Source organism: Carcharhinus amblyrhynchos, chromosome 6, assembly GCF_965287045.1.
Source record: "Carcharhinus amblyrhynchos chromosome 6, sCarAmb.v2.hapA, whole genome shotgun sequence".
NCBI classification, from domain to species: Eukaryota; Metazoa; Chordata; class Chondrichthyes; order Carcharhiniformes; family Carcharhinidae; genus Carcharhinus; species Carcharhinus amblyrhynchos.
In genome coordinates, this window is record NC_137329.1 from 117,770,508 (window position 1) to 117,792,305 (window position 21,798).

Below are 21,798 nucleotides of genomic sequence, written 5' to 3' on the forward strand. Positions count from 1 at the left end.
CATCCCATTTGCCTTCCTGACCACCTGCTGCACCTGCAAGCTGGGTTTTTGCGACTCATGCACATAGAACATAGAACACTACAGGACAAACAGGCCCTTCGGCCCACAAGTTGCGCCGATCATATCCCTACCTACCAGGCCTATCTCTAACCCTCAATCCCATTAAATCCCATGTACTCATTCAGAAGTCTCTTAAAAGACCCCAACGAGTTTGCCTCCACCACCACCGGCAGCCAATTCCACTCACTCACCACCCTCTGAGTGAAAAACTTACCCCTGACATCTCCTCTGTACCTACTCCCCAGCACCTTAAACCTGTGTCCTCTGATAGCGACCATTTCAGCCCTGGGAAATAGCCTCCGAGAATCCACCCTATCAATACCTCTCAACATCTTATAAACCTCTATCAGGTCACCTCTCAACCTTCGTCTCTCCAGGGAGAAAAGACCTAGCTCCCTCAACCTATCCTCATAAGGCATGCCACCCAATCCAGGCAACATCCTTGTAAACATCCTTTAAAGGAACGCCCTTTAAAAATGACACCTCAATTTCTGTGAAGCCTATGTGTTTCATGTTGGGAATTTTTTTTGTAACTAAAGGATGGTTGAATTCTAACTGGTCAGTGCAGTCAGTGGAAAACACTCGGCTTACTATCCACTTAGAATTTTTCGGGAGAATCGCGGCCAGTGTTTTGCCCACCATTTTTGATCCTAAGCCACTTATACCGGATCTCTTCCACTCAGAGGCTGTTTCTGCTTCACTTAAAAATGTTCATGCTTGCTTGTATTTGTCTTTTTTCATAACTATTCTAAACTTGACATGTTCACTGTTCCCAAAACATTCACTCACTGAAACGTGATCCATCTGCTCAACTTCATTCTCCCGAATTAGATCTAGCATTTCTTTCTTCCTTGATGGAGTGGAAATGCACTGAACAAGAAAGTTTTCTTGTTCACATCTCAGAAATTCAAGAATTCCTCCCTTTCTTTGCAGTTTACACTTTAGTATCCCAATTTCTGTTAAGGTAATTGACATCCTTCCCATTATTATTCCTCAATAGCTTTTTCATCATTGTGTAATTTGGTTGCATGTTGGCTCCTCTAACTCCTCCTTACAATTTAGTGTCCCTATAGCAACACAATTCTCAACCTTTCTGCCTGAGATCCCCACCCCCCCCAACACACGCACACACATTCAATGGCTTCCCTCCCCAGTTGAAGTGCATTTTTAAAAAATTGCTCAAATACTCACACCTAAGTAATATTTCATGTCACCATGAGGCAGAAGCGGCTCTAGAAAACTATGTCAGATGCCTCATAGCGGGGATATTGACCTCCCTCCACTACAGCAGATTAGTCACATAACTGTCACCATCCATTGAATTCTCATTGAGACATAAAAGTCTTTAATGGTCTTAAATGCTGTTTCACGTAGTTGAGACATTCCAAAATATTTCCCAGAATGAATTATCTTCAGGAGACAGTGACCCTATTTAAGTAGGTAAACTCATTCAGACAATTTGTGCGTTTCTTCTGGGTAGTAAATAGCCAATTTAATTTGGGGTACCTCTAAAGGGTTGCAGATCTCTGGTTAAGAACTCCTGGCCTATAATATGCACCGAGTAGCATAATAATTCCTGTAGTGTTCTTTTAATACTATAATGAATTTAACACTGACCCTTAAACTACATCATCCCTCTCCAGTGCCCTAATAGTCATTTTGATGAACCCTGCCATCACCCAACATTCTTTTTTTCCTTTCCTACCTTCCTGAGTATCTCGTAGTCAGGAATATCAAGTTCCGAATCTTCTTTGAGCCAAGTCTCTGTCATTGCTACGATTTCACTGTCCAGTGTGACAACTTGTGCTTACAACTTACCAACCTTATTTACGACACTATGTGTATTTACGTCCATTCATTCAGAAATGGGATTTTAAGATCAGATCCCTAGGCTTTCTGTTATTCAGGCTGGGCATTTCTAATTAATCATTGCCCACTGTATTCTATTATGAAGTTAATACTTGATCTGTCAAGTGACAATGTTTTATTTTGTTGCTACAAAAAAAACCATTAGAAGTAGATTTAATACATCAATAGATTTATTTGTATTCATCCTCGTTGGTAAGAAAGGGTTAACTGATGAGAGGACAATTTTTTATAAGTTTAAAAGCTGACGTAGAATTTTTCATGGCCTCATTATATTTGAAAAGTTTAAGTTCAGTATCCTTTTAGCATCCCCATGGCAACTTAAAATCTGTCCCTTGCCTTTTTGTACTGCAGCTTTTTACTCCTCCCCTTCAAGTCAGAAAGTAGTGGGTATGTGCACCACAAGTTAGCAAGGCAGTTCAAAAAGGACCAGGATTGAGAGTAGAAAATGCTTCCATGCAGTTTAATAGCTGCAATGAGATTTTTTTTCATCTTGGTCTAACTCTGGAAATTATATGACCAGGTTAGCAGTCCAGAGGGCAAAGCTGTTGCCATTGGTGTAGCTTTAATACAACAAATTAAAGCAATAAGAGTTTGTACCAGACTGGAATATATGTTCAAGTGGTTTGGAAAATATGTGGTTTGGAAGCCATTTTAAATGTAATAAACAGATGCTCCAATGCAGAGTTTGAAATATTAGCTAACTTGTATATCCTGGAGAACATATATGCAAGCCAAAGGGCTGCATGTTCGTTAATATGTCACCAGTTAGTGAAAGGGGACTCAGAAAAGCTGGAAATTGGATATTGAAGACTGCGGAATCAGAAGTAGTGTGGAAAACTACACTCAGGATCTTAATGAAGATGTATAACTTAGTTTGTTCCAGAGAAAAAAATAATCATAGTAACATTAATTGAGATGGAATTGCTTTCCAACAATGTTAGTTGAACAGTTTAGATTTTAATATTTAAAAAATCAGTAAGTGAAAAGTTACAGAATATGGAACTAGTATAAATACCTATTTTTGCAAATAATTAGAACTTTTTCACAGTAACTTCATTGCAGTGTTAATGTAAGCCTATTCGTGATTAATAAATAAACTTTAACTTAGCAAAACTACAAATGGAATTGTGAATCCCTCTAACTGTGATGAATCAGGGATTAGAATGGGGAGAAAAGATCTTGCTCCCCACAATTCTGCCAAAATTATCATTATTGCAGTTATGTCCTAATAGACCTATTTTGAATTTAAATCTCTAACTCTGGTTCAAAATATTAATTAAAGCTGAAATGTGTAGTTTCCACTTCACTCCAGTATACTATGGGTTTTCTGTTTTTCAGAGTGTAGATTTGCTCCCAAAGGAACAATGATTCCTGTATTTAGTGCCTTACCAAAATGTTATTTTTGTTGTATATTTAAAATATTTCTGCAATGATGAAATAGCTATCTTTTAGCGATTGCTTCATTGTTACTGGTTGGGGAGATGCTTTGGAATTCTGTCAGTGTATGTAGTCTGTACACGCAAATAAGTTGATACACCATTGCTTTACACTCAATAGGACAGAAAAACCAAACATAATCTGACCTGGTTTTTTAAAACTAGAATGCTTACAAATAAGGCTGCGAGTAGGTGACCTTCAGTTGTTGTGGATGTAAAGCCAATGCTGTATGTAAATGTAATATGTTTATAAAAACTCAGGAAGCCCAACTGGAAAAGAATGGTATTTATTGTTAAACACAAAATAAAGCTACTCTGTGGCGTGCATACACAAGTCCCAACTGAGACAATGGTTCTATAAACACTTCCTGGTATCTGCCTTATAGAGGGCTTAGATGACGAGTACTACCTGGGCAGGTTATTTATTACCTGTTACCAAGAGAACTTATATTCAACAAGGCCGACAAGGAGATCATAAGAACATAAGAAATAGGAGGAGGAATAGGCCATCTAGCCCTTCGAGCCTGCCCCACCATTCAATAAGATCATGGCTGATCTGAAGTGGATCAGTTCCACTTTCCCGCTTTCTCCCCATAACCCTTAATTCCCTTGTCTGTCAAAAACCTATCTACCCATGACTTAAATATACTTAGTGAGGTAGCCTCCACCACTTCAATGGGCAGAGAATTCCAGAGATTCACCACCCTTTGAGTGAAGAAGTTCCTCCTCAATTCTGATCTAAACTGCCCCCCGCCTTATTTTGAGGCTGTGCCCTCTAGTCCTGCTATCCTTTCTAAGCAAGAAGAATCTCTCTACCTCTACCCTATCCATCCCTTTCATTATCTTATATGTCTCTATATGATCCCTCCTCATCCTTCTAAACTCCATCAGTTAGACATTCGACCTGGGTGATAACACGTTTTGCCTGTTTCAGTAGCTTTGTCTGGGGCAGACCCTATGACTGCAAGTACAGCATGGATATGCTTACTCCACGCTATATTGTGGAGAAATCTGTCCAGTTCTGGAATTTTGCGACCACCTCTCCAATCGCCCTTCCTTGGCAACAAAATGGGAAACGCGAATGTAATCGTTTAGGAACTTGGTTCTGTGGTATGGGAGTCGTCCAAGGCTGAGGACAGTGCTGTCTATGGATCTTTGAAGCTCCTGGGTCCCTTTCTCTGTGTTTTTGTGAGAAAGTTCTATGGCTTTCTTAAGGTCAGATTTAGCTCTTCCACATACCAGGTGGTCCCTTAACATTGTCAGTAGTGCTGGCCCATACTCAGTGTTCCACCAATTTTCGCAGTCTTGTTAACATAAGAACATAAGAAATAGGAGCAGGAGTAGGCCATCTAGCCCTTCGAGCCTGCCCCGCCATTCAATAAGATCATGGCTGATCTGTCGTGGCTCAGTTCCACATTCCCGCCCTCTCCCCATAACCCTTAATCCCCTCGCTTATCAAAAACCTATCAACCCGCGTCTTAAAAATATTTAGCGAGGCAGCCTCAACCACCTCAACGGGCAGAGAATTCCAGAGATTCACCACCCTTTGAGTGAAGAAGTTCCTCTTCAACTCCGTTCTAAACCGCTCCCCCCCCCTTTATCTTGAGGCTGTGCCCCTTAGTCCTACTGTCCTTTCTGAGCGGGAAGAGTCTCTCCACCTCTATCCTATCCATCCCATTCATCATCTTATATGTCTCAATGAGATCTCCCCTCATTCTTCTAAACTCTAACGAGTATAAGCCTAGTTTATTCAGCCTCTCCTCACAGCTCAACCCCCTCAACTCCGGTATCAGAATGGAATAAGAATTCCATTTTCTAGAAAGTCTATTTGCCATGTTAAACCTGTAGCGCTGCAATAGAACAGGTGGTTTCAGATCATAGTGGTTCATTATCAGTTCATTAAAGGATTTTGAATCTGGGGCTGCTGAATAAATTAAACTCTTTAGAAGGCTAAAGGTTGGGGCCCCACAAGTAGTCAGAAGGTTGACTTTTTGCCAGTTCTCCTCTTCTATCCCATTTGACTGGAAAAAATGTTTAAGTCATTTGGTGTACTGGGGCCAAGCTTCCACACCCACATTATACCATTTCAATTTTCCAAAAGACAGCATTTTCAAATCTCCCCTTGACTGTTTTACTGGGTTTGTTAAAAGATTTTCCAAAATGTTCCTTGTTCCTCATCACCAATGTATTTAACGTATTGGTGAATGAAGCTGGACAGGTTGTTGTGGTGGTGGTGGGGAAGCATTTTACCAAAAGGATTCACAACATGGTACAATTTAAGTTTGTTATGGGCAAGGAAATAGACAATCTGCAGAAACAAGTTTTGGATTGAGATATTCGTAAAATAAGACAGGATCTGGCCAAGGTAGACTGGGAACAGCTACTAATGGGAAGATATACAGAAGAGTAGTGGGGGGCATTCAAAAAGGAAATGGGGGGGTGGGGTGAAATGTAGGAATAACAAGCCCAAAGATCCATGGATGACCATAGATATTCAGAATACAATGAGAAGGAAAAGAAAGGCTTTTAAAAAAGTACACAGGGAGCAAATCCTTTGATTAAGAATGGTTTGATCAAGCAGACACAGCACGGATTTGTGAAGGGGAAGTCGTGTTTAACAAATTTATTGGATTTCTATGAGGATGTGATGAGTGCGGTAGACAGAGGGGAACCGGTGGATGTGGTGTTTTTAGATTTCCAGAAGGCATTTGATAAGTTGCCTCACAAAAGGTTGCTGCAAAAGGTTAGGGTGCATGGAGTTGGGGGTAAGGTGTTAGCATGGATTGAGGATTGGTTGTCTAACAGGAAGCAGAGAGTTGGAATCAATGGGTGCTTTTCTGGTTGGCAGTTGGTGACTAGTGGAGTGCCACAGGGATCGGTGCTGGGGCCTCAACTGTTTGCCATTTACATAGACGATCTGGAGGAGGGGGCTGTGTAGGGTAACAAAATTTGCTGATGACACGAAGATGAGTGGAAAAGCAAATTGCATGGAAGGCGCGAAAAGTCTGCAGAGAGATCTGGATAGGCTCAGTGAGTGGGCGAGGACCTAGCAGATAGAGTATAACGTTAGCAAATGTGAAGTTATCCACTTTGGTAGAAATAATAGTAGGAGCGATTATTATTTAAAGGGCGAAAAGCTGCAGCATGCTACAGTGCAGAGGGACCTGGGGATTCTTGTGCACGAATCGCAAAAACCCAGCCTACAGGTGCAGCAGGTGATCAAGAAGGCAAATGGAATGTTGGCCTTTATAGCGAGGGGGATAGAATATAAAAGCAGGGAGGTCTTGCTGCAACTGTACAAGGCACTGGTGGGGCCGTAACTGGAGTACTGTGTGCAGTATTGGTCCCCGCATTTGAGAAAGGATATATTGGCCTTGGAGGGAGTACAGAGAAGGTTCACCAGGCTGATACCGGAGATGAGGGGGGTTAGCTTATGAAGAGAGATTGAATAGACTGGGTCTGTACTCGTTAGAGTTTAGAAGGCTGAGGGGGGGATCTTATAGAGACTTACAAGATCATGAAAAGGCTAGATAGGGTAGCAGTAGAGAGATTCTTCCCACTTAGAAAGGATAGCAGAACTAGAGGGCACAGCCTCAAAATAAGGGGGGGGGCACTTTAGAACAGAGTTGAGGAGGAACTTCTTCACTCAAAGGGTGATGAATCTCTGCCCATTGAAGTGGTGGAGGCTACCTCGCTGAATATATTTAAGTCACGGGTAGATAGATTTCTGATAGACAAGGGAATTAAGGGTTATGGGGAGAAAGCAGGAAAGTGGAACTGATCCACTTCAGATCAGCCATGATCTTATTAAATGGCGGGGCAAGCTCGAAGGGCTAGGTGGCCTACTCCTGCTCCTATTTCTTATGTTCTTATTATGTTATTAAATCTGTGGAGCCATTACTGAGGTATTGAAAGTGCAAGGTGAAGCTTAATAAAGCAATTAAGAATGAAAAGAGGGGATATGAGAAAGCTCTGGCTGGTAAAAGTAGAGAAAATCAAGATATTCTACACGTATATCAATGGGAAGAGAATCACCAGGGAAAGAGTACAGCCCATTAGGGACCAAGGGGGCAATCTGTAGGTGGAACCAGGGGACACTGGTAAGTGTTGAATGGATACTTCACATCCTTCTTCACCCAAGAGAATGAAGACAATGATATGGAATTCAAGGAGAAAGTGAATTTCTTGAGCAAATTGACATAGGGAAGGACAAGGTTGGCAGTCTGAAAAGTGGATAAATCTCCAGGCCCAGGTGAATTGTGCCCTAAGCTGCTGAGGAAGGTAAGGGAAGAGATGGCAGGGGCATAACCCAAATTTTCAATTCCTCTCTGGCCAGGGAGAGATGCCAGATGACTGGAGAACAGCTACCATGGTTCTGCTATTTAAGAAGGGTTGTAGAGATAAACCAGGGAACTACAGACCAGTGAATCGCACATCAGTTGTAGGGAAACTTTAAGAGAAACTTCCAAAGGAGAACATCGATCTCCACTTGAGAGAGGCAAAGAAAGCTTGATCAGGGATAGTCAACATGGTTTCGTCCGAGGGAGGTCATGCCTAACAAATTTGGTTGAATTTTTTGAAGAGGTCACCAGATGTGTAGCTGAGGGTAGTGAATTGATGTAGTTTATATGGATTTCAGCAAAGTCTTTAACAAGGTCCCATATGGGAGACTTGTAAAGAAGATACATTCACATGGAATACAGGGAATTTGGTAAAGTGAATTCAAAAGTGGCTCAGTTGTAGGAAACAGAGGGTAGTGACTGGAAGCCAGTGTCCAATGGCATACCACAAGAATCTGTGTTGAGACCCCCTATTATTCATCATTTATATAAATGACATTGATGACTGTGGGGGGGGGGGGGGGTAGGATTAGTAAGTTTGTGGATGACACAAAGACTGTAGTTAACAGCGAGGCAGCATGCCTTTGTCTACAAGAAGGTATAGACAAAAGTTTAAATGGGCAGACAAGTGGCATTTAACTCTGAAAAGTGTGAGGTGATAAACTTTGGAAGGAATAATTTGACAAGGAAGTACTCAATGACTGGTAAGACATTAGGAAGTTCTATGGGACAAAGGGTCTTTGGCATGTTTGTCCACAGATCTCTGAAAGTGGAAGGGCACGTTAGTAGGGTGGTGAAGAAGGCATAAGGGATACCTGCCTTTATCAATCAAAGCACAGATTACAAAAGCAGGGAAGCCATGATGGAGTTGTATAGAACTTTGGTGAGGCCACAGCTACAGTAATGTGTGCAGTTCTGGTTGCCATATTATCAAAAGGATGTGATTGCAGAGGAGATTCACCAGGATGCTGCCTGGGATGGAACATTTACATTCTGAAGAGAGGTTGCATAGACTTGGGTTATTTTCATTGGAGCAGAGAAGATTGCTGTGCGGGGGGGGGGGGGGGGGGGGGGGGCGAGGCGACGACCTGATCGAGGTGTACAAGATTATGAGAGACATAGACCGAGTGGATAAGGAGCAGCAGTTCTCCTTAGTTGAAGGGTCAGTCATGAGAGGACATAGGTTCAAGGTGAAGGGCAAGATGTTTGTTTGTGGGTGGGGGGGGGTGAGTGAATGTGAGGAAAAACGTTTAAACCCAGATGGTGGTGACAGTCTGAAATGCACTGCCTGGGAAAGTGCTAAAGGCAGGTTGCCATCCTTTAAAAAGTAGACAGGGGTCGTGGGTAGAGAGGTGGACTGGTGGTGTTGGGGTGGCGGCGCGGGCTCGTTGGGCCGAAGGGCCTGTTTCCCGGGCTGATTTTGTTCTTTGTATCTGGATGAGCACTTGGCACATCATTACATTCAGGGCTATAGGCCAAGTGCTGGCAGATGCTATTGGATGGGGGTTGAGGTGATTCTAATGTGTTGGAATAGACTTGATGGCATGAAGGGCCTCTTTTACACTGCATGATTCTATAACTCTGGAAACCTGACTGGAAAAGAAGATATTTATTGTGAAACACAAAATAAAGCCGCTACTCTGTCGTGCATATACGTAAGTCCCAAACAGAATAATGATTCTGCAGACCCTTCCTTCCAGTGTCTGCCTTATAAACGGCTCAGATGATGAGTTCCTTGGCAGGCCATGTCTGTTGCCAAGGGAACCCATATTCAATGAGTCCCACAGGGAGACAATCAGAGATTCCCCAAGGAACTTGTGGGGGTTATCACAATATAGAAAGCAAAAAGATTGCAAGGCTGTAGGGAAACTGGATTAAATTGGCCTGCTTTTTGAAAGGGTTAGTATTGGTTCAATGGGCTGAATGGCCTGTTTGAGTCTAGGTTTAGACCCAACGGAAATAAGTCCCAATAGCATTCAGGTTGAAACTTCGCTCCAAAATCATTTTCAGTTGTACTTTGTCACACACTTAAAAATTAAAATAAGATTTCTGCAACAATGTACTAAAATATTAATGCCACTAATTTATTATGATCCACACATTCAAGAGCAAAGCTAACTGGGAAACTCTGCCTTTTTAGCGGAAGCCCCATGATTTTATTTTCCTGCAGACAAGCCATATTGCAACCTGCTATATTATGTAAAAAGCTTTTTCTCACATGCCTACCATGGTGAGATTACTGCCTGTTAGCCAGAAATTTTATTTTGAAGAACTGAGTTTTTCAAGATCTTGCTTTATGCTGTGTCCACCAAACTGCTACAGTAACTTTGCATTGAAGAACGGAAACCATTTTCTGCTGACAGACATGACATTTCATCAGTACTTTCTTCTCTCCCATGGTGTTGTCTTGTAAATGTTTTCTGAAACAGTTGAAACAGCAGCCCCTGAGTGAGATGTGTCTGGCTGGGACACAAAAGGCAGCATCACAATTTGGGGAGAATATAGATCAGTTGAAAGCCACAATTTGTCTTCCTTCCACAAGCATTTTTCTAATGTGAAAAATGAAAGAAACATCAGAGAATTTTACAATGGATTTTACTTGGAGATTATTAGTGCTGCATTCTACAATGCTCCATATTCAGAAGAAAGTTTCTCACGGAAAGCACATAGCACACCAGACTACACTGAGATTGTTTACAGCTTTCAATGCAGAGCCAGCTTGACACTGTGGTCTTGGCATCAGGACAGGCATCAGGTGCAGTGCTCAGGAGTAAAAGCAGCAGCAACCATCCCCTAGGAATCATGCCAGATGGGTCTTTGACACACCCTTCTTCTTATTTATGGGCACAGCATCGCACTGTGCCAGATTCTGATTTATGCAGGTAATATGCAAAGCTAAAACACAATAGAAATTGATGTTTATTTATCACATCATCTGAAATGCAGTGATGTTTGTTACATAAAAAATTAGTAACTACATAATGCTCTCCTCCTCATGGGTTCAAATGCCTACTGTACATTCTGAACATCCTCTTCACAGCATGTCAGGGACTTGTTATCTGGGAAATGACATTTGCAAAATCTTGCCTCTGCATGGCACAACATCCTGTGTTTAATGCTCAGCAGGTTAGATATATCCATTTTACCCACTGAAAGCAAAATATTTTAAAAGTCAAATTGAAAAGAAATCAGCATTTTTTCGAATATGTCTTGAGATCTCAGTTGGTTATGTCTAACATTTTTTAATGAATAATGAAAAAAGTTTTTTAAGGATGGAACTTGAGAACAGTGTTATTTTATTCACTTTAATTTAAGTTTCAATCATCTGGTGTATGCTGTTTAAAGAATTATAAGGTTAAAAACATTAACTTATCAAATAGTATAAAATCCTCATGGATCTAATATCTTATGATTTGCTACATTTGTCCCAACATTGGATGCTAACCAGACATAACTTCTGCAAGCAGCAAGAAAGCACAATTATGACCAGAAAGAAAACTAACTAAAACTTGGCAGGAAAAAAGAAATCAATTGACTGAACTATGGTAGCTCACCAAACCTCTTCCTAAAAACAGTTTGCAATATTCCAGACATTAGTGATCAGTATATACTGTATTCACTGGCTTCCAATTCATTACAACTGGATCAATAATCACACCTGGCCAGCGCAGAATTGGTAAAACATGGTTATTTTGTCAGTCCTTTGGAATGTAATGAGGAGCCAGAAAATTATCATTTGGCACATCAGTCATGGCATAGAGTATAAGAACAAGGAGGTTATTTTGGAACTATACAGAATGTTGGTTAGGACACAGTTGGAGTACTGTGTGCAGTTTTGGTCACCTACTATAGGAAGAATGTGTTTGCACTAGAGGAGCTACAAGAGTAGATTTACCAGGATGGAGCATTTGAGCTATAAGGAGAGGCTGGATGGGACTGGGATTGTTTTCTTTCAAGCAGAGAAGGTTGTGGAGTGGGGGGGGAGGGAGGATATGATTGAGGTGTATAAATTTATGAGGGGGTACAGACAGGGTAAATAGGAAGCAGCTGATCCCCTTGGTTGAGGGGTCAATCACAAGGGACATAATCATAGGATGAGGGGCAGAAGATTCAGAGGGGGCGTGAGAATAACAGTTTTCATTCAGAGGGTGGTGAGAATCTGGAATGCACTGCCTGGGAATGTTATTACCTTTAAAAAATATTTGGATGAGCACTTGAAATATCATAACATTCAAGGATATGGGACAAGTGTGAAAAATGGGATTAGCACAACCTTAGTGGAAGTTATTGCTGGTGCAAACTTGTTGAGCCAAAGAGCCTTTTCTGCGATTCTGACTCTTAAAACAATTCCAATGCCTCAGAGGTAAAAAAACCAAATTGTAGAATATCTATCTAATCTTACAATCCTACATTTCACAAGCTTAACAAGCTGTTTTGGTTGATAAAACATTGAATTGACTTATCCATTCAGGAACCATTATATCTAAACACCATTTGATTATCTCAAGTTGTACTTATTCGTATCCATCTAATTCTTGTCCTGTTCTAATCAGCTACTTATTCTCTCTTAGTAGTATTAATTTGCACAGAAGTAACTGCTTTACCTGGGTTTTCAAATCTTTGTGTGGAAAATTCCTCTGAATGTTAGCACACAGGAACTCTTGTCCTAACTTCTAACAGGAAAGTTTATATTGGCATAATATAACAGAAATTGCGCCACAACAAAACATAAATGTGAAGGCTGGCTGGTTCCATGGGAATCCTATTGCAGATCAAGTTTGAAAATATCATTTTTACAGGCACAATTATCTGGTTTGAAATAAAATAAATTTACAACCTTACTTGAACTTCTTATTTTATGTTGTGTTCATGATACAAGACAAATAATCTGCATATATATTCTTGCAGCATTTTAAAAAACCTCAATTTTTGCCAGCTCTCAGTCTCTAGTGAAATGTTTTCAGTTTTGCAATTGTTTTAATCTGTAACTTAATCTTAAAATTTCCCAGGTTGTCAGACTTAAGTATACTGTGACAGTTCTTAAAAGTGTTTTTACTTACATGATGACATTCAAATAGCAAACAAAAACTGTATCAAATGTCAGCAGTAGCTTTGCTAATTTCACATTACAAAAATAAGATTCCAGTTTGGTTTCCCAATTTGACTAAATTATCTAATCTTGATTTGAGTGGCATATTCCTGAGTCAGGAGGGGGAAATCAACTTTGGGTTCCCACTAATAGCTTACCAGCAACAAACATTTGTGCGTGGATTTCATACAGTTTAGGAGGAGTAGGCCATTCAGTCACTTGAGTCTGCTACACCATTCAATAGATCATGGCTGATCTGAATGTGGCCTCAACCCTTCATTGGTCTACCCCAGATAATCTTGGACTCCCTTGTTAGTCAACAATCTATCTCATTCTGCCTTAAAAATATTCCATGAACCTGCCTCAACCCTCAGAGAAACAAATTCTTCTCATCTCCATCTTAAATAAGAACATAAGAACATAAGAAATAGGAGCAGGAGTAGGCCATCTAGCCCTTCGAGCCTGCCCCGCCATTCAATAAGATCATGGCTGATCTGTCGCTGCTCAGTTCCACTTTCCCGCCCTCTCCCCATAACCCCTAATCCCCTCTCTTATCAAAAACCCATCAACCCGCGTCTTAAAAATATTTAGCGAGGCAGCCTCCACCACTTCAACGGGCAGAGAATTCCAGAGATTCACCACCTTTTGAGTGAAGAAGTTCCTCCTCAACTCCGTTCTAAACCGCCCCCCTTTTATCTTGAGGCTGTGCCCCCTAGTCCTACTGTCTTTTTTGAGCGGGAAGAGTCTCTCCACCTCTATCCTATCCATCCCATTCATCATCTTATACGTCTCAATGAGATCTCCCCTCATTCTTCTAAACTCTAACGAGTACAAGCCCAGTTTATTCAGCCTCTCCTCATAGCTCAACCCCCTCAACTCCGGTATCAGCCTAGTAAACCTCCTCTGCACTCCCTCCATAGGAAACTCCTTATTTTTAAACTGTATCTCCTAGTTCTAGATTCTCCTCCAAGAGGAAATATCCTTTCAGCATCCACCCTGTCAAATCCCCTCAGGACCTTATGTTTCAATACGATCACCTCTCATTCTTCTAAGCTTCAATGGATACAGGCCCAACCTTTCCTCATAAACCAATCCCTTCATCCCAGAAATCAGTCAAGTGAACATTCTCTCCAGTTTCTCATGCATTTATTTCCTTTCCTAAGTAAAGATAAAACTCAAGTAGTTCAGAGATGGGCTCACCAACTGTAGCAAAACATCTCTACTTTTATATTCCAATCCCCTCACAATTGGACAATCCTGTCTTTTAATCACTTGATGTAGCTGCATACTAACTTTTAGTGATTCATGTACCAGGACGCACTGACTCTCTGTATCTCAAAGTTTTGCAATTTCCCCTTATTAGATAATATATTACTTTTCTATTCTTCCTGCCAAAATGAAAATGTTCACATTTTCCCATATTATACTCTGCCAATTTTTTGCTCACTCATTTAAACCACCCCACCCCTTAATGTTCACATTTTCCCACATTATACTCTGTCAATGTTTTGTTCACTCATTTAGACTACTCACACCCCTTTGCAGGTCCTTATACCCACTTCACAACTTACTTTTCTACCTGTCTTTGTGTCATCAGCAAATTTAGCAATCAGTCCCTTCATTTAAATCATTGATATAAATTGTAAATAGTAGAACCCCAGCACTTCAATCGTCACATCTTGCCAACTCAAAAATGATACTATTGCCTACTCTCTGTTTCCTTTTAGCTAGCCAATCCTCTATCCATTCATAGAAACATAGCAAATAGAAGAGTAGACCTTTAGGCCCTTTGAGCTTGCTCTGTCATTCATTTTGATCATGGCTGATCATCAGATTCAATATCCTGATCCTGCCTTCCCCCATATTACTTGATCCCTTTAGCCCTAAGAGCTATATCAAATTTCTTCTTGAAATCACACATTGTTTTGGCCTCCACTACTTTCTGTGGTAGTGAATTCCACAGATTCACCATTCTTGAGGTGAAAAAATTTCTCCTCAGCTCTAAAAGGTTTACCCTTATCCTCAAACTACGACTCCTAGTTCTGGACTGTCCCGTCAATGGGAACATTCTTTCTTGAATCTACCCTATCAAATCCTGGCAAGTTTTTATAAGTTTCTATGAAATCTCCTCTCATTCTTCTAAACTCCAATGACTATAATCCCAACTGACTTAGTCTCTCCTCATATAATAGAGTTGCTATCCCAGGGATCAGTCTGATAAACCTTCGCTGCATTCCATCTATAGCAAGGAAATCCTTCCTCGGTAACTGATACACCAAGATCTCACTGAATAACCAACTCTCTCAATTTACACCCATTCAAATAATCTGCCTTCCTATTATTGATACTGAAGTGGATAACCTCACATTTAGTGACATTATACTGCATCTGCCATGCATATGCCCACTTACTCAGCCAGTGAATATAAATCAATATGATATATATTGCAACGTCTCTGCATTCTCCTCACAGCTGACTCTGCCATCCAACTTTGTATCATTTGCAAAATTGGAGATAATACATTTAATTCCATCTTCCATATAATTCATATATAATGTGAACAGTTGGGGTCCTAGCACAGATCCCTGCACTCGTAACTACTTGCCAACTGGAAAAGGACCCATTTATGCCAACTCTTTGCTTCCTGTCCGGTAACCAGTTTTCTGTCCATCTTAAGACACTACCCACAATCCCATGCACTTTAACTTTCCATAGTAGTCTGCTATGCGAGACCTTGTTGAAAACTTCCTGAAAGTTTAAATAGACTACATCCACCGGTTCTTCTTGGTCAACTCTATTAGTACATCTTCAAGGAATTTCAATAGATTCATCAAGCCTGATTTCTGCTTTGTAATTCCATGCTGACGTTGTCTGATTTTACCACTGCTTTCCAAATGGTGAGCTTTGAAATCCTTGATAATGGACTCTAGCGACTTCCCCAGTTGAAAATGCTACCAGAAGTTGCTTTCAGGGCTCCATACCCTAGCAATTTGTCAATTGCTTCAAAATGTTATTTCATACTGGATCTGAACATGTGGAATGGACAAGTTCTCAAATCATGCTCACGATTTTAGGCTCTGTTGTATGAGCTATATACAATGACTAACTTGTTAGAGCTATGCTTATGCTAACAATACTTTATCTATCTATAGAATGTTTGAGATAAATTATGTTTGTTTAAGAATCTTACATAGTATAGTCATAAATATATAAATCAAATATAACAGAGGATACAGTAGGTTCATTTGGCGAAAGACGCATATTCATATAGTCACTTTGAATACACAGAATCCCTACTGTACAAAAGGAGGCCATTTGGCCCATTGAGTCTGCACCAACTCTCTAAAAGAGCATCTCACCCAGATCCAATCCCCTTATCCTAGCCCATAATCCCACACATTTACCATGGCAAATCCACTTAACCTAGACAGTTCTGTTTCCAGTATGTTCTGTACATTTCCCAACAGGAGATACGTGACTGGATGGAAATCAGAATAAAAGAAACAGAGAATGAAGAAAGGAAACTTAAAATAATTTTTCTCCTAATTTTCAGATCTTTCCTCCCTTGATTCTAAAATGCACCGAGTACAGTTCCGTGCCCTCCACACAAGTAGCAGTTCTTGTGAGAGTTATGCAGTGTGCATCAATACGTTTGGTTAATCACACACGTCAGGTACTTTTTTTTCACTTGATGATGTATATATGAACTTTTCATCAAGAATCAGTGAATAATGATCAAGATCCCTTGCTAAATTGTCTCTCCCTATCCCAAAGCCATTGTAACAAATCATTGCACCTCTAATACCAGTTCAGACTGGAGCAATAACTCAGCACAGGCTGGGAATGGAACCTGTATCTTTACACTTTGTGCGGCTCAAAACCACACCAGACAGTTTACTTATCCACTGAACCATTAAAGAATCCATAAAGTTCAATCAGCACCAAGCAGATATCTTCATTTTTCATGTGGATTTCTAAATGGCAAACACTGCACGCACAGTGGCTAAAGTCATTCCATTTGGATTATTGTTAATTATGTTTCTCAAATTCTTCCGGCCTATAATGATTCTGCAGTCAGTGACTAAACAAAGAAATCCTGATGCAACCATCATAACAAAAGTAATTGTTTCCACATAAAAGATGTAACTATGTGCACAAGGTGTTCTACCACCTTCAATGCAACTGCACGACATGATAAAGAATATCATTTGGGTACCATTTGGAGATAGTAACATAGACTGGACTAGGTGATGAGTTTTTGTAGCTCTTTGAAGGATAATGAAACCAAGCCCTTGTGGAGATGTTTGCTTATTATCTGTTAACATTCTTCTACCAGAGCGTAAACTTGTTTGGTGGCTATGCCAGGAAATTTTGAATCTATCAGATTAGGAAAGAGCAAATAGATCCTGGAAATGATCAAAGACAAACATATTTTTATAGGGATATATTGTTTATGGTTTGATCACAATCCCCTACTTGCTAGAGAGCCTGATTATATCTTTGATCTTTGGGAAACTGAATCCCTTCTTTTCCCTTTGACAGATTTAGGCATTTCACTCAGGGTGTTTACAGCCTTTTGTCCATATTGGAAACTTTGGGCTAACCTGAATGAGTAGAGAAAATGATCTAACATTAAGAAAAGATGCAGCTTACACTTGCTTTTGGATCAACGAGGTTCCTGGTCCCATTCCAGAGTTTAAGCACAAAGATTAAGGCTGACACTCCACTCTTGTGGAGTTGTACTGAGGGAGCGGAACCTACACTTTGTGCAGCTCAAAACCACACCAGTTTATTTTGGAGGTGTCATCTTTAGGATAAGGCAACAAACTGAAACCTAACTGACTGCTCAGGTAGATGTAAAAGATCACATGGCACTTTCAAACAGCAGGGGTGTTATCTGTGGTCTCTTGGCCAAACGTTATCCTTCAAACCACCTTGGCTAAGATCAAGTGTAGTATCATCATGCTGTGCTTGGTGGAAGTCATTAGGTTACTTTTCAGCTTCATTTGAAGCAATTTTTAAAAGCGGCATCTCGGCCTTCTGGCCAAGATGCAAATGAGATCAAGCCTTGGAGAAAGAGCCACGACTACTCCAATCAGCTTGGATCATGTAGATCAAGCCCAAGACAGGAGGTGAGAGCCCTGTCTTGTCAGCTTGGATCGGGAATGTCCCAACTTGTTGAGACTCTGAATTGGACTTGATTGGATTGAATTAGAATAAAAACAAAAAAACAAATTATCCTACCACATTGTTGTTTGTGGATGTTAACTAAGTGCAAATTAGTTGCCTAATTTCCGACAACAGTAACTACACTTCAAAAGCGTAGTGTAATAATAAAATAGTACTTCATTGGCTGTAGTGATTTCAGGTGTGGAGATGCCGGTGTTGAACTGGGGTAAACACATCAAGAAATCTCACAACACCAGGTTAAAGTTCAACAAGTTTATTTGGTAGCAAAAGCCATTAGCTTTCAGAGTGCTGGCTGCCCCTTCGTCAGGTGAGTGGGAGTTCCACAGCAAAAAACCACATCAACCTCCTCAGAAGACAAACATAGGACACGGTGGACAGAGTACCCTTCGTCGTCCAGTACTTCCCTGGAGCAGAGAAGCTATGATATCTTCTCCAGAGCCTTCAATATATCATTAATGATTGAACATCTTGCCAGGGCCATCCCCACACCCCCACTTCTTGCCTTCAAACAACCGCACAACCTCAAATAGACCATTGTCCGCAGCAAACTACCCAGCCTTCAGGAGAACAGTGACCACAACATGACACAATGCTGCCACAGCAACCTCAGAAAGACCTGCCGGATCATCGTCATGGATGCCATCATCTCACACGAGAACACAATCCACCAGGTACACGGTACATACTCTTGCAACTCGGCCAATGTTGCCTACCTGTTATGCTACAGGAAAGGATGTCCTGAGGCATGGTACACTGGGGAGATCATGCAGACGCTACGACAACAGATGAATGAACACCACTCGATAATCACCAAGCAAGACTGTTCTCTTCCTGTTGGGGAATACTTCAGTGATCACGGGCGTTCGGCCTCTGATCTTCAGGTAAGCATTCTCCAAGACGGCCTTCACGACACACGACAACGCAGAGTCGCTGAGCAGAGACTGATAGCCAAGTTCCACAAGCATGACGATAGCCTCAACTGGGATCTTGGGTTCATGTCACACTACCTGTAACCCCCAAGTCTTGCCTGGACTTGCAAAATCTCACTAACTGTCCTGTTTGCAGACAATACACATCTCTTTAACCCCTGTGTTTAACGCTCTCTCCACTCACATTGTGTGTACGTTTAAGACTTGATTAGTTGTAAAGACTCGCATTCCAACCATTATTCTGTAAATTGAGTTTGTGTCTTTACATGCCCTGTTTGTGATTAGAACTCACCTGATGAAGGAGCAACTAGCGCTCCGAAAGCTGGTGGCTTTTGCTACCAAATAAACCTGTTGGACTTTGACCTGGTGTTGTGAGACTTCTTACTGTGATTTCAAATGTCCATGGTTGTGTAAAGCACTAAGTGGAAAACTTTTTTGGCAACCTGGATTTACAAAAACAAGAATATGGGATTCCTAATAAATTTAGATGCATGGATTATCATCAGAAAACCAAATAGACAAAGCACGTTTGTACTACTGCAAAGAAGTTAAAGGAAATTGTTTGAAGTATTTGACACACATTTAGGGTGGAATGTATTTAAGCATCTCAGTCTTTTTGGATTACTTGGGAGATAAAACTTTGTTATAATACACTGCCCTTTTACTTCTGCTGGTCAAGGTAACTGGGTCATCACAGAACTGTTTCAGCACAGGAGGCCAAATGGCCCATGATTGCCTAGCTCTCCAAAACAGCAAATCATCTAGCGCCATTTCTTGCCTTTTCCCCATAACCCTGCACCCTTTTGAATGCTTAATTGAACCTGCCTCCTCTGTACACTCAAGACAGTGCACTTCAAACCCTAATAAATCACAGCATGAGAAAAAATTGTGTCACTTTTGTTTCTTTAATTACTTTAAATCTGCACCCTCTCAATCCATACACCAGAAGGCAAGATTAAGTTCCTTCAATCAATGAACAGTTGGATGATTCCTTCAATACCCCATGGGTTAACCAGCCTTCCTGAATTCTGCTTGCTCTTTTCACAGCAAAATTGCACGTATGCAATATCATGGTGGAATTAACAGCCAGCACATGGGTCAGTGCAATCAACTGATGGAGTAATAAAGAGTAATGCAACAAAAACAGAAAATGCTGCAAAATCTCAGCAGGTCTGACAGCATCTATGGAGAAAACAGAGCTCACATTTTGAGTCTGGGTGATCCTTCATCAGGTGAAGTGGTTCTTCGTCAGGCGAAGATGAAGTCATCCAGACTCAAAAGGTTAGCTCCATTTTCTCCCCACAGATGCTTACTTATTAGTCACAAGTTGGCTTACATTAACACTGCAATGAAGTTACTGTAAATATCCCTGGTCACCTGATCAGCTACACTGAGGGAGAACTTAGCTTGGCCAATGCAGCTAATCAGCAGGTCTTTTGGACTGTGGGAGGGAACCAGAACACCAGGAAACCCACGCAGACACCGGGTGAACGTGCAAATTCCACACAGTTGACCCAAGCCAGGACGGCTAACCACTCTGCTGCCATACTACCCGGCTTGCTGGGCCTTCCAGCATTTTCTTTTGTTTCAGATTCCAGCATCCATCGTAATTCGCTCTTCTATCCATGAGTAACACATCCTAGCAATAACCAATTTTACAGGTACATAAGACATGAATTCAACGTTATATTTTATAGTGTTAACCCTTGTTGATTTCAATGAGACGATTCTGCATAACTCTTAATTCTTTCTAATTAGGTTAAAACGGGAATTTCTTTTGCAGGATGAACACTACTGCTTTTTGTTGAGCCCTTGGCCTTAAGGGACATAATTCACCGCTGCAAGAATGGCGCGCATTCTTGACAAGGTCACGTGCCGGCCCGCGCGCTTTCTGGGTGAGTGGGGAGGCGGGGCGTTGACGTCGCATGCAAATAACTGGTGGGTGGGGCTTGGAGGCGGGGCCGACGATACCGCCACCCGATTAGCTCGCGGGGTGACGGGCGGTTGGAGGGGTGGGGCCACGAGAAAAGGCGCCTGCCAATTGGCTTGCGGGGTGACGGGCGGTCGGCGGGGAGGGGGCGGGGCAGGTTAAAAAAAAGGGGGAGGCCTAAGCTCGGCTCGGCCAGACGTAGAGATCACGGAGAGAGAGGGTAGAGAGAGAGAGAGAGGTAGGGATCGCCACCTTATCTCTCCTACTCCACTCCTTTTAGAAAAAAATCTCTCTATTTCAGCAGCGGAAAGCAAAAATGAAGGGGTTTGGGTGAGAAAAGAGGTTTTTTTCCCGTCGTTAAAAAAATTTTAATCCGCGGTGAGTCGGTATTAAAATGGATGGGGAAGTGAAGAGGATGGGAACTCTCGCTTTCCTTTCTTTCTACCCGATCACTAACAGAAGGGGGGGGCGGCGGTTGTAGTTGATTTTTTACTTCGTGATTGATACCTCAGGACTTATTTTACCTCCAGAGTTGCCTCCAAAGATGCGTATGGTTTGGGTAAATTATCCCCTCCGCATCGGCAATGGTAAATATAAGGGGGGGACGTGATACAGGGGGCTTGGGTGGTGTAGGCTCGATGGGCTGAGTGGCCGCCTTCTCCTACCTCCTGGCTTGTTGTCCTGGCTGCTGTCGTTGCTCCTCGAGTCCTGCTCTTCTGGAGCGAGTCCTCTTTTCTTTTCCTCCGCCACCCGCCGTGTGCTGGCGCGGGGCTGAGCTCGCGGGCCTCGGCACGAGGCACGTGTCCCTCGCAGGGCTTCGGATCGCACTCCTTCCCATCCCCCTCCTCCCTCACCGCGCGCGATGCCGGCGCTCGAGCGGCGACCGTTGGCCGGCAGTTTGTGTGTGGAGGGGGCGCTTGCTTCACTGTCCATTTAGGACTATGTCCACATCGCG

The 21,798-nt window shown here is 41.8% G+C and overlaps 1 long non-coding RNA gene across 1 annotated transcript in view; it reads right to left on the reverse strand.

The window, feature by feature from the left end:
• Nucleotides 1-21,593, reverse strand: part of LOC145344249 (uncharacterized) — an 82,635-nt gene extending 61,042 nt beyond the window's left edge. Inside the window, exon 1 of the long non-coding RNA XR_013886847.1 lies at nucleotides 21,509-21,593. This is a non-coding gene — a long non-coding RNA (uncharacterized LOC145344249). The remainder of the gene's footprint in view (nucleotides 1-21,508) is intronic.
• Nucleotides 21,594-21,798: the final 205 nt, after the last annotated feature.